Genomic DNA, 12,391 nt, shown 5'->3' with positions numbered 1-12,391 from the left:
GACTTCTGGTTCTTTGCAAATTTTGTTACTTTTGTTGGCATTTTTTTTTACTACTTCTGGCTTATCCAGTTCTCTTTATATAACTCGGTAAATGCCTTCACTTTTCAGATTTCCATGCATACATCATTTATTACTTCTTCTAAAAGACATTTTCTGGTCGTTTCTCCCAACCTGTATTGACAATGTCACAGCATGTTTACAATTGTCTACTTACTTGTCTGCTATGCTGATTATAAAAAAAAAAATTATAGATAATATATGTAACTAAGATTAATATGTCCCTTATAATTTATGTTTTAACAGCAAACTATATTTTTTAACGTGCAGTCAATTAATTGGAATGATTTTTTTAAATGTTCCTTAAAATTCCTGTGAATAACACATGAAATGAGGTTGAGAAGCCTTTTGTCTGAGATATGTCATACTATTCTTGCTAAGAGGGACCAAGTATCAAATGAAATTACGTATCATAAAGATATCATCATTTACCACTGTAATTACTCTCAGCATAGCAACTGGGTGCACAAGAAAATAGATTTCAAGACATATGCAGAATAGATTTGGGGAACTTCGTGGCAAAGCTGTAGTCTTTCTGACAGATCATATTGGAACTATGAAATGGAAAGTTAAAGCAGTCTTTCATATGGGAGAATATTTGAACTGATGAGATAATAAAATATCCAGGCTCTAATCTAAATATAATTTTATCCTTTAACTTCTATAAAATACTATTCTTTTTCTAAATGCTTATTTATTTTTGAGAGAGAGAAAGAGACAGTACAAGCAGGAGGGGAGGAGCAGAGAGAGAGGGAGACAGAGAATCTGAAGCAGGATCCAGGCTCTGAGGTCTCAGCACAGCCCAATGCAGGGCTCAAACTCAAACTGTGAGATCATGTCCTGAGCGGAAGCTGGATGCTTAACCATCTGAGCCACACAGACTTTATATTTGTATAAAATACAAATACTGTTGTATTTTATAATACAGTGGCTTCTCCATTTGTTCTACTAATTTCTATAATGATAATTTCCCCCCCAAATTTTCATCCTTAACCATTTTTGTGTACATATTGCAAGGAAATAAAGGTAATGTATCACCAGCTGAGCTTCTGTTTTCAGTAAAATAAAATCAAATACCTCAAACAATTGAAAAATGTAAATCTGAAGGGTATATGAATAATGGGCTACTTAAAACAATTCTTAGAGTTTCTTACTATCTGAATAAGAAAGCAAAGAATAGTTTGAGATTTGTGAGAAATGATGAATTCAGATCACAGAAACTATACCCTACAACCCTTACAATACATACCAACTATGTGCATGTGTGCAAGACAGACATCACATGTGACCTCTCAAGTATAATTAAAACATCTTAGATTTTATTAAGAGTGATGTACACTTCATATCTACAACATGTATTTCAAATTTAAAGAAAAGCTGTGCATGCACTTATGCTTCCTGATTATTTGTAATAATGCAGTTTTTATCCTCTTTCCCAGTTAAATGTTTTTTTTTTCATTTTCTTTGTAATTTGTCTTCGATGAATGGATTTTTTTAATTTCCAATTATTTGAGGTTGTCCTAGATAGCCTGTGTTACTTTGTTACTTTTTATTTTTATTCCCTTTTGGTCAGACAGTATACTCTACATTGTTTGAATCTTTTGGATATATGGATTTGTTCTATGACTAAGTTAATGGTCAGTTTGGGTGAGAGTTACCTGTGCTTTTGAAAAAAAAAATTGTGTTCTCAGTTGGCTGTGTTCTATAAATGTCAGTTTGGTCAAAGTAATTGCTACTGTACTCCAAATCATCTGTGAGTTTTCAGATTTTTTTTTTTGTCTAATTGTATCAAGGGCTTATAGAATGCTATTAAAATCTTCAACTAGGATAATGACTTTGTTATTTTTAATTTGGTAAATTTTGATGTATTTATTATTAAGCTCTGCTGTTAGGCACATGTTTATGATTGTTATGTCTCCGTGATGTCTTGATCCTTTTAAAAATGTTTATCTTGATTTCTGATAGCATTGTTTGCCTACAAGTCTTCTGTATCCCAGAATAATGTAGCCATTTCATTGTTTTCATGTTTACCCACTGCATGATGTCATTCTCTCCTTTTATTTTCACACTATCTTTGTTTTATGTTTAAAATGTGTCCTTGCAGATAGCATGCATGTAGATCTTGCAATTTTATTCATTTTTTTTCATTCTTTGTCTTTTAGTAAGAGTGTTTAGTCCAATACCATTTACAGTTATTCATTTGGCTGTATTATGTCTACCGTTTTCTTTTTTCTGTCCTCTTTGCTTTTAGTTTCTTTTTTCTTCTTGTCTTCATTTGAACAATCAAATATTTAATTAGAATTATTTTTATGGCCTCATAAGTCCTTGGTATTTTGTGCATTATATTTTCCCCAATCTTATCTTTTTTTAAACTTCAGATTGGATAATTATTTATTTATCTATTTTCACTCTGAATTTTCTGTCATCTCCAATCTTATGTTAGGCTCACTCAGTGATTTTTTTTTTTGTAATTTCCTAGATTACATTTTTCAGTTATTTAATTATTATTTCCCTTTTATAACAAACATATTTTGCTTTATGTCCTTGAGTGCAGATATAATAGTTTCTGGTGTATTAATCCCAACATCTAAATTACTTCTGGGTTGGTCTCCATTTATTGCCCTTTTTTTTTGGTTTGGGTAACATTTACTGTTTTCTTTATATGCCTGATGACTTTGGATTCTATCACAGATATTATGAATAGTACAGTTTGGAGATTTTGGATTCTGTTATGTTTCCCAAAGATAATTTTTTTTCCTGTTTTTAATCAGGCAGCGATTAGGCTGCCCTCAGACCCTAAACTAAACTCTTCAGTTCGGTTGTGTGTTAGCCTTACCCAGCTGCTTGGATTTTGTCTGTGCATGCATTCTTCAGAGGACAGCCAGAGATCTGGGCTGAGGCTATACAAAGAAGTGGTTCCCTCCATATGTTTCTCCTTTTCAGGATTTGCCCTTTCTGTGGACCTCCCACACTCAGTCCTCTAGTTCTTTAAAGACTAGGGTTTCTGCTTTGGATTTAACTAGCCCAAAGGGTATAGTGGGAGCCTGAGCAACAAATACCATGCAAATCAGTAACTTTCCTTCTGACGAGACAACTTTCTTCAGTACCTTCCTGCTTTTGTTCATTCTCTAATGCTGTCAGTTAGTTACGATTTTTGTTTTCATAATTTATAGTTATTTAGAGGAGGAACTGGTTAATCTAATAGGGGCTTCTTATCCATTACAGTGAAAATGCATTTTTAATCGCATGGCAGGAGTGAAGTGTTTTTTTTTTTTTAATATGCAAAAATAGTTGATTTTCTTGTATGTCTTCCATATTCTTAATTTGTTATTCTATACACACACTTGGAAAGCTGTCTTATTGCTCCCAATATCCTATTTGGGGTTGACAGTATTTATTGAATACCTTAGCAGTAATTGGCCAAAATATCCTGAACTTGCAGTGTTTTAATCTCATTTTATTTGAACCCTGTAGGCACAACACAATACAGATATGACTGCTTTTTTTTTCATTTCTCCATTAACTTATGTTGTAAAATTCAACTGCTTCAAGGTGAAGCTGTTGCTATAATATTTATGAAAGTCATATTATTGCAGAGTCTGCAGCTGGATCACAGGTTTTGAGCTATAACTTTCACTGCCTAGAGCTGTTACTTCAACTCCAGGACTGACTGACGTGATGCGAACACCACTTTTAAAACATACATACTATAGTTTCTATGAATATTTTCTATGAAACCAGACCCAAACATAAGAAGATAACTGCATTCATTCATGTACCCATATGATAGTTTGCTTTCTGGTATTATTTTATTTTTGTATAAAATAACAGTAGTCTTAGTAGTGTTCACTTTGTAATTTGGCAAGAAAGATTAAAAGTTCTGATGAGTGGTTGCTTTCCTGGATGGCTACCATCGACAATAGAGATCCTCTGAGGATATTATGAAAATCATTTAGCTCTCATGTGTAGTGCAAGATAGGATACTTTGCTGACTATATAGAAAGAATGTTGGAAAAGAAAAAAAAAAGAGTAAGCAAGCATAATTAAAAAAAATCTTGTTATAATTTTGGAACAAGACTTTTCTGTGGCTACCTTCTCACTGCAGACTTTTTGGGTGATCTGATTGCTTTCATGACTAAACTCCCATGTTTTTACTTTCAGTCAAGTTTTTTTTTGCCTTGAATACAAGAAGCTATACTATAGGCATTACAACAGTAATGTAGTTAGTAGCATCATACCACCAGGCATATACTTGTTCATAATGTAAACAATCAAGATGTATATTACATATACATGTAATATATTATAATTATTGTATTAATCTTTGAAACCACACTGTGAGACTATGAGAATGGACCTTGGAAAGATTTGTGAGTATGAAGAGCTCCATGGACATACACTCTAGTGAAAGAAACCTTACCTAGTAAAAATTAAAAGAAAAAAATAATTTTAAAGTTTCTGGAAATGTTCTTGAGGGAATAAAACCAAGTAATAGACATTTTGAGTAAAAACATATGAAGTGTTGGTAAGAAGGGGGGAAGTTTGTGACACTTGAGCAGTAATGCATGACTCCCTCCCTTCCCCCATTCCTCAGGCTAGCATGATGGGTGCTTCATTCTGGGTGCTTGTAGTCATGAAAATGAGGCTCTCTCTTTCCACAGCTGCTAGTCAAGAGGAGCAGAAAGCCAACATTTCTCATCCCTTAGCTTTTCATAAGGAAGCTGAATTCTAGGCAAGGACAACTGAGAAGTCTGGGGCTTCATTCCTCTACTCAGTCCCTGGATTAGGGTAGAGTCTCAACCTCAAGTATGGCAGACTGAATACTGGGGCCCAAATGCTCCCCACCCACCTCACTCATGAGGAGATGACTCCATACCAGGATGACAAGAGGCTATACCATTGCCAAACACCGTGCTTATAAAGCTGAGGGGTCACACTGAGAGAAGCCAGCAATTTTTCCCACCTCCATCTCTGGAGAAGAGCTCAGAGATGTTGCTCAGGAGCAAAGACAGTCCATAAGAACAAAGAGCTCTAGAAGAACAAAGAGCTCTGTCCCCAAATTAATTAATTTTTAATTAATTTGTTAGAATACAGTGTGAGAAAGTTTAAAGGAGTTCTTGGAACAGTGGAGATTTGGGTAGTAAACAATTATGAGGGACCTGTTAGCTCCGTGAAAGCAACCACCTTTTCAGGCCAATGACTTTTCTAGAGAGAATTAGGAAAATAAGTAGCCATGAAGTTAAAACAAACCTTAAGGGGCGCCTGGGTGGCGCAGTCGGTTAAGCGTCCGACTTCAGCCAGGTCACGATCTCGTGGTCCGTGAGTTCGAGCCCCGCATCAGGCTCTGGGCTGATGGCTCAGAGCCTGGAGCCTGTTTCCGATTCTGTGTCTCCCTCTCTCTCTGCCCCTCCCCCGTTCATGCTCTGTCTCTCTCTGTCCCAAAAATAAATAAACATTGAAAAAAAATTTAAAAAAAAATAAATAAAACAAACCTTAAGTCTGGCCTCAAAATCTACACTATTTTGTGTAGGAACCAAGGATTGTGTAGGAACAAAGGAACCAAGATTTATTTGGTTCGGAATGTGGAGTCATTTATACACCAGGACATTTTGAAAACAGAGAAAATAGCCTGCAATTAATGGAGCCTAACAGCTAGGTATGACGCGGACAGTGTAACAGGAAGTCAGGGAAAGAGAAAGTCGAAGAAAGTACTGCTAAAACCATTGTCATCCAAGAATAAAAAGGGAACAATGAAGAGAATCAGAAATTGTAAATAAGAAGGTCAGTATAACAAACTCAATAAATAAAAACTTGCTTTTCTTTCTTATTTCAGTTTTTAATAAAGTATTAAATTTTATACATTAATGATTATATGAATGCATTGTTGGATTTGTAACATATGTAGATGTTATATGCAGAGCAATGCTAGCACCAAAGGGAGGAGGAAAGAATAGAGCTACATATGAGTAATGTTTTAAATGTTGATTTTTCACTGGAATTAAGTTAGCAAAAATCTGAAGTGTACTATTAAGATTTATATGGTAAACCCTAGACAAACAACTGAGAAAATAACTCAGAGAATATAATGAAAAAAAATCATTAAAGCATTGTGATGTTACACTAGAAAATACCCACTAAGGAAAACAGTGAAGAGAAATATGGGGGAAAAGAAGCTATTGGACATATTGGGAATATTTAATCAGCAGATATAAAGCCAATTATATGAATAATGACATTAAGTGTACATCGAGAAGAAAATTAAATGCAAAGGCAGAGGTTGTCAGACCTCTGACAACTTCTAATAGGTCTTTTGAATAAAAATACTTAACAGACTAGGGAGGAAAGGAAGTTCATTAATGTAGTGAAGGGCGTTTACAAAATAGCAACCGCTAACATAATATTTAATGGTAAAATATTGAAAGCTTTACTCATAAGATCAAGAACAAAATGAGTATGTCTTCTCTCACCACTACTATTCGCTATTATATAGTAAGTACTAGTCAGGACAGTTGGGCAAGAGAATAAAATAAAAAGCATCCGGATTGAAATAGAAGGAATAAAAGTATCACTATTGGAAGAACACAGGGCTATATAGGAAATCTTAAGGCATACAAACATCTACAACCTCTTGCTAGTAAACTAATAAACATATTTGTCAAGATTTTAGGACAAAATGTGCATATGCAAAAATAAATTATATTGTCAATGAGAGATTAAAAAAATGAAATTAAGAAAGTAATTCCCTTTACAATAACATCAAAAGGAGTCAAATACTTTGGAATAAATTTAACCAAGAGGGTGAAAGACTTGTACACTTGTAACTGTGAAGCACTGATGAAAGAATTCTAAAAATACCTAATTAAATGAAAGTTAATCTGTGTTCATGGATTGGGAAAGTTAATACTGTTAAGGTGATAGTACTATTCAAAGTGATCTACTGATTTAAGGAAATTCCTATAAATATTCTAATAGCTGCTTTTCAGAAATGTAAATGTACATCCTCAAATTTATATGAAATTTCAAAGGATTCCAATTGACAAGACAATATTAAAATAGATAAACAAAGTTGGAAGAGTCACACTTTCTATTTCCGTGCTACTACAAAGATAGCATATTGCACAAAAAGGTAGTATTAAATAAATAAGTAAATCAAACGGAAAAAAAAAGATATAGTAATCAACACTGTTTAGTACTGGAATAAGCTTAAATATGTGTATATATGTGTATGTATAATATATGTATACACATATATATGTATATGCATACATATATATAAAGGGAAAGGGAATAGGAGTGAGTTCATATATTAATTTTTACACTGACTTTCTAAATGTGGGAACTGAAAGTATAAAACTTAGAAAAATACATAAGAGAAATAACTCATGGCCTTGAATCAGGCAAAGTCTTTTTATGTATCATGCCAAGAGGACAAATGACAAGAGGGGGAATAAAAGAAAATTTAACTTCATCAAAATTGAAAACATTTGTTTTTCAAAAGATGCCATTAAGACAGTGCAAAAATAACACAGAATTTGAGAAAATGTTCACATATCATGTATTTTATAATGGACTTGCATCCTGAATAAATAACTACTTGCATCAGTAATAAAAAGGTATATAATGTAATTTAAAAATAGGTACATGATTGGAATATACCTTTTTTCCAAAGAATATATACAAATGACTAACCAGCACAAGGAAAAATGCTCAACATATTTGCTATTATGTAAATGCAAATCAAAACCACAGTTAGATATTACCTCATACTCATGCATGACCATAATATTAAAAAAAGATTTATAAAAGAGAGAAGACAGGTGTTAACAAGGACTGGAGAAGTTTTAATCCTCCTGTGCTGCTGGTGGCAAAGCAAAATGGTAAAGACACTTTGGAAAGCAAACTGGTAGTTTCTCAAAAGGCTAAACATAGACTTACCGTACAGCAAGCAATTCCATTCCTAGAAGTATATCCGAGAGAAACTAAAACATGTGTCCACACAAAAACTTGCCCATGAATACCCATAGGAGAAATATTAGTGATAGTCCAAAGTGGAAATAATCCAAATAACCATGAAAAGATGGACAAGTAAAAAATGTTATATATCCATACAGTGCAATATCATTCAGCAGTTGTAAGGAATAAAGTACTGATATATATATACTAATATGATGAATCTTTTTTTTTTAATGTTTATTCATTTTTGAAAGAGAGAGAGACAGAGTGCAAGCTGGGGAGGGGCAGAGAGAAAGGGAGACACAGAATCCGAAGCAGGCTCTAGGCTCTGAGCTGTCAGCACAGAGCCCGGTGTGGGGCTTGAACTCATGAACCATGTGATCATGACCCGAACTGAAGTCGGATGCTTAACGGACTGAGCCACCCAGGTGCCCCAGCAATATGGTGATTCTTGAAAACATGAGCTAAGTGAAAGAAGCCAGTTACCGAAGACCACATGTTGTATTATTAAATTTACATGAAACACATAGAATAGGACAACTTACAGAAATACAAAGTAGATTTGCAGTTGTCTAGGGTGGGAATGGTTGAGGGAGAAATGGAGACTGACAGTTTGGCTACTCAGGGATATAGGGGAATGTTTGGGTTTTGTTTTTGTTTTTTGGAGTAATGAAAACATTCTAAACTGGTTGTGGTCATAGTTCCACAGCTCTGTGAATATATGAAAAACATTAAATTGTGTACTTTAAATGGTTGAATTGTATACTTTTCTCTCTTCATTTACTTTCAATCTCTTTAATTCATTCTAAAAGCAAAAAAAAATTCTGATTGCTGTATATCAAACCACTTTAACACTCAGTTGCTTAAAACAACCACAGTTTGTTATTTCTCATGATTCTGCAGTTTAGTTACGTTCATCTAGTTGCTTCTTTTGCTGGGTCTCTCCTGTGGTCCCTTATGCTGTTGCATTCTGGGATTAGAGGTTTACTAAGGTGTTCATTCACATGTCAGTTGTTTTGGTACTAGCTTATGGCTGAGCATTTCCCTTTGTGATCTTTTATTATTTAGCACCCTAGCCCAGGCTGCTTTACATGGGGGTGGGAGCATTTCAAGAAGTAAAAGTAGAAGCTGCAAGGCTTTTTTAAACGCCTGGACTCTAGATCTCACGCAATATAATTTTTGCCACAAATCTATTTATCAGTAGAGCTAGCCCAGATTAAAATGGAAGGGAAATCTCGAATCCACCCTTTAATTGAAAAAAAAAAAAAGCTGCCAGGGATTTGTGGCAATGCTTAATTAACCATAATAAATATGTTTAAAATACTTTTATTAATGCCATTTAATGCTTACACAGAATATATATACAATGGTTATTTTAAAAAAGCTGATTTGCTAACTAGGATGTTAATTAAAAAATAAATTTGAAAAAAAGCTGATCAATAAACGAATTCAAGATAAGAATGCATTTTATCTGACAGTGTTAAACAATGCAGTTTAATAACTTGAGGTGTGGACTCATATCTCAAGTTGCCCCTTCTTCATTTTATTTGTAAAACATTTAAGTTACCTGCCTATAGCTGTAGAAAGAGGAATGTATAATCCTTAGTTCTACAAGTTAAAATCTAAATACCTAGTGGTGGCAAAGAAGTCCCGTTCATAATCTTATCATTGCCTGACGCTTCCAGTAAATACTACCATGCCTTTTGGAATTTATTTTTTCATTACAAGCTAAAAAAAATTTTTTTGATTGATTATGCCATTTGTCCTTGTGACGATAATGCATAACTCTTAAAAAAAAAGAAAGATGATGAATAACCAGTTTGTTGGAAACAGAACTGGAGCAGAGACAAGGATCTTGGTAGGAGAAATTTGTGCACCAGTTCTTCAGGATTCTGCCATTGATGGCTAAGCTAAGTCCCTGGGGTTTTTAAAAATTTCCTATTTCCTGGAGATAGTCTGATGGAATTAGAATGACTTGAAAATTATCTGTAAACCAGGGGAGTAAACGCTGTTGGGTCTGGCCCCATCACGGTCAAACTTGGCAAAAAATAAGATTGTTTTGGAGGAATGGGAGCAATGTTAAAAGTAAATAAAAAGTTCTTGGAACTTCTAGGAAACGTGGTGGACTAGGATGATCCTAGGCTCAACTTGTCCCATGTGTATACCTAGGCACACCCACGTAAATGACCCAAGGACTAGCCGAACAGACTTTTCAAAGATAAACTTAGAGAAGAGTCCACATTGAGCACAGTAGAAAGGGCAGAGACATGGTTGAGGACCAAGCTGATCCTCTGGACTGTCTTTAGGAGGGAGGGATGCCACAGGCCTGGGGATCATGGAAGAGTGGACCCAACACCAGGCACCATAGGTGTGGGGGAGCTGCATGTGGAAAATGAATCCCAATAATAATTGGCTTTGAAAAAACAGAGGTGCTTACCTTCATGAGAACTTAGTCAGCAGTGCTTAACACCTGGAACTTTAAAAATCAGTGGGCTTGATTCTGGAAGAGCTGGAGGGCAATAGGAAACAGTCCACCTCTTCAAAGAGATACCATAAAAATAACTCTGCTCAGATACAGCATAGAAGCAGTAGTTTGGAAAGCACTTAGGGCATATGGGAATGAAATTGATTTGCTATGCACTGGAGGGGCAGGGATCTTGAAGAGATTTCTCCAGGAACAAAGGAGCTGGAAGGTACCATTTCTCTACCCAGCCCCCTTGGAAACTATGCAGCCCAAACACCTTCTACCTAGCTTTCTAACAGTGTGCTCTGCCCTGTGTTCTCTTGTGGACTTGCCCCTCGAACTACCATGGGCAGGAGTTCTAAGTGGCTCATGTCTCTTCCCACAGCGGACTGGCACAACCTTGTTAGCACAGTATGCCACACACCACTACATTCTTCTGTGGACCAGCCCCCTCCAACACACCCTCTGTAGGAGTCGATCTAAAGTGGTGCCATAAACCTGACAGTGTGCAAGCATCCCTGATTGGGACCAGCATCACTCCAAAGTGACTCCTGCCCTGGGGAGAGGGGAAGATAAGCACACACAGCAGTTTGACTGTTGCCCAGCAGCGGGCAGGGGGCAGACATCTGGTCTGATGGCAGACTCTGCCCACCGATGAAAGCTTCTCAGAGACAACACAAGGAGAATGGCCTGTAGTTCGGTTCGGTAGCAGCTCTGCCCAACACCTGGTTTGACCCAACTCAAACACAAGGTAGCCCCAAACTGGCCCATTAACAACACAGAGACCAAACCCTGCCCGTGACAGGCATAGAGAGCCATTGTAGACAACTGTATTAAAGGCAGACATGACTAAGTCATAATAATAGGGCACATGAAAACACCTCTGAAGGTGACCCCTCTGAAACTTCAGGTTCCAACAAGGGACACTGCCCTGTAGGGTGCCACAGGACCTCTTCTTCATAAGACCACTACAATAAAGAGCAGGAGATGGAGCTGACTTTCCTAACACAGAAAACAGAATGTTAGACAATGAGGAGACAGAGGAATATATCCCAAATAAAAGAACAGGACAAAATCATTGCAAGAGAGCTAAATGAAATGGAGTTAAATAGTATGTCTGATAGAAAATTTAAAGTAATTGCCTTAAAGATACTCACTAGACTTGAGGAAAAAGTGGAGGACCACTTTGAGTGTCAGTGAGACCCTCAAAAAAGAGATTGAAAACATAGAAAAGAACCAATCAGATATGAAGAGCTCAATAACTGAAGTTAGTAATACAGTAGATGGAATAAGTAGGTAGACTAGACAAAGCAGAAGAATGGAGGACAGAATAATGGAAAACAATCAAGCTGAACAAAAGAAAGAAAAAAAGAATAATTAAAAATGAGAATAGATTAAAGGAACTAAGTCAACCATCAAGCATAATAACATTTGCACTATAGGGATCCTAGAAGAAGAGTGAGAAAAGGGGGGCAGAAAATTTATTTGAAGAAGTAATAACTGAAAACTCCTCAAATACAGATAAGAAAACATAAATCCAGATTCAGGAGGCACAGAGAGCCCCTAACAAAATCAACCCAAGGAAGTCCATACCAAGACCCATAGTAATTAAAATGGCCAAAACTAGTAATAAAGAGAGAATTTTAAAAGCTGCAAGAGAAAAAAAAAAGTTACGTACAAGGGAAACCCCATAAGGTTATCAGATTTTTCAGCAGAAATTTTGCAGACCAGAAGGGAGCAGCATGATATATTCAAAGTGCTGAAAGGAAAGAAACCTGCAACCAAGAATACTCTATCCAACAAGGCTATCATTTAGAAGCCTTGATAAAGAAGAAGAGATAGAGTTTCCCAGGCAAACAAGTTAAAGGAATTCATTACCACTAAACCAGCCTTACAAGAAATGCTAAAGGGGATTTT

This window comes from Acinonyx jubatus, chromosome C2, assembly GCF_027475565.1.
Source record: "Acinonyx jubatus isolate Ajub_Pintada_27869175 chromosome C2, VMU_Ajub_asm_v1.0, whole genome shotgun sequence".
NCBI classification, from domain to species: Eukaryota; Metazoa; Chordata; class Mammalia; order Carnivora; family Felidae; genus Acinonyx; species Acinonyx jubatus.
Note: the sequence above shows the minus strand (reverse complement) of the source record.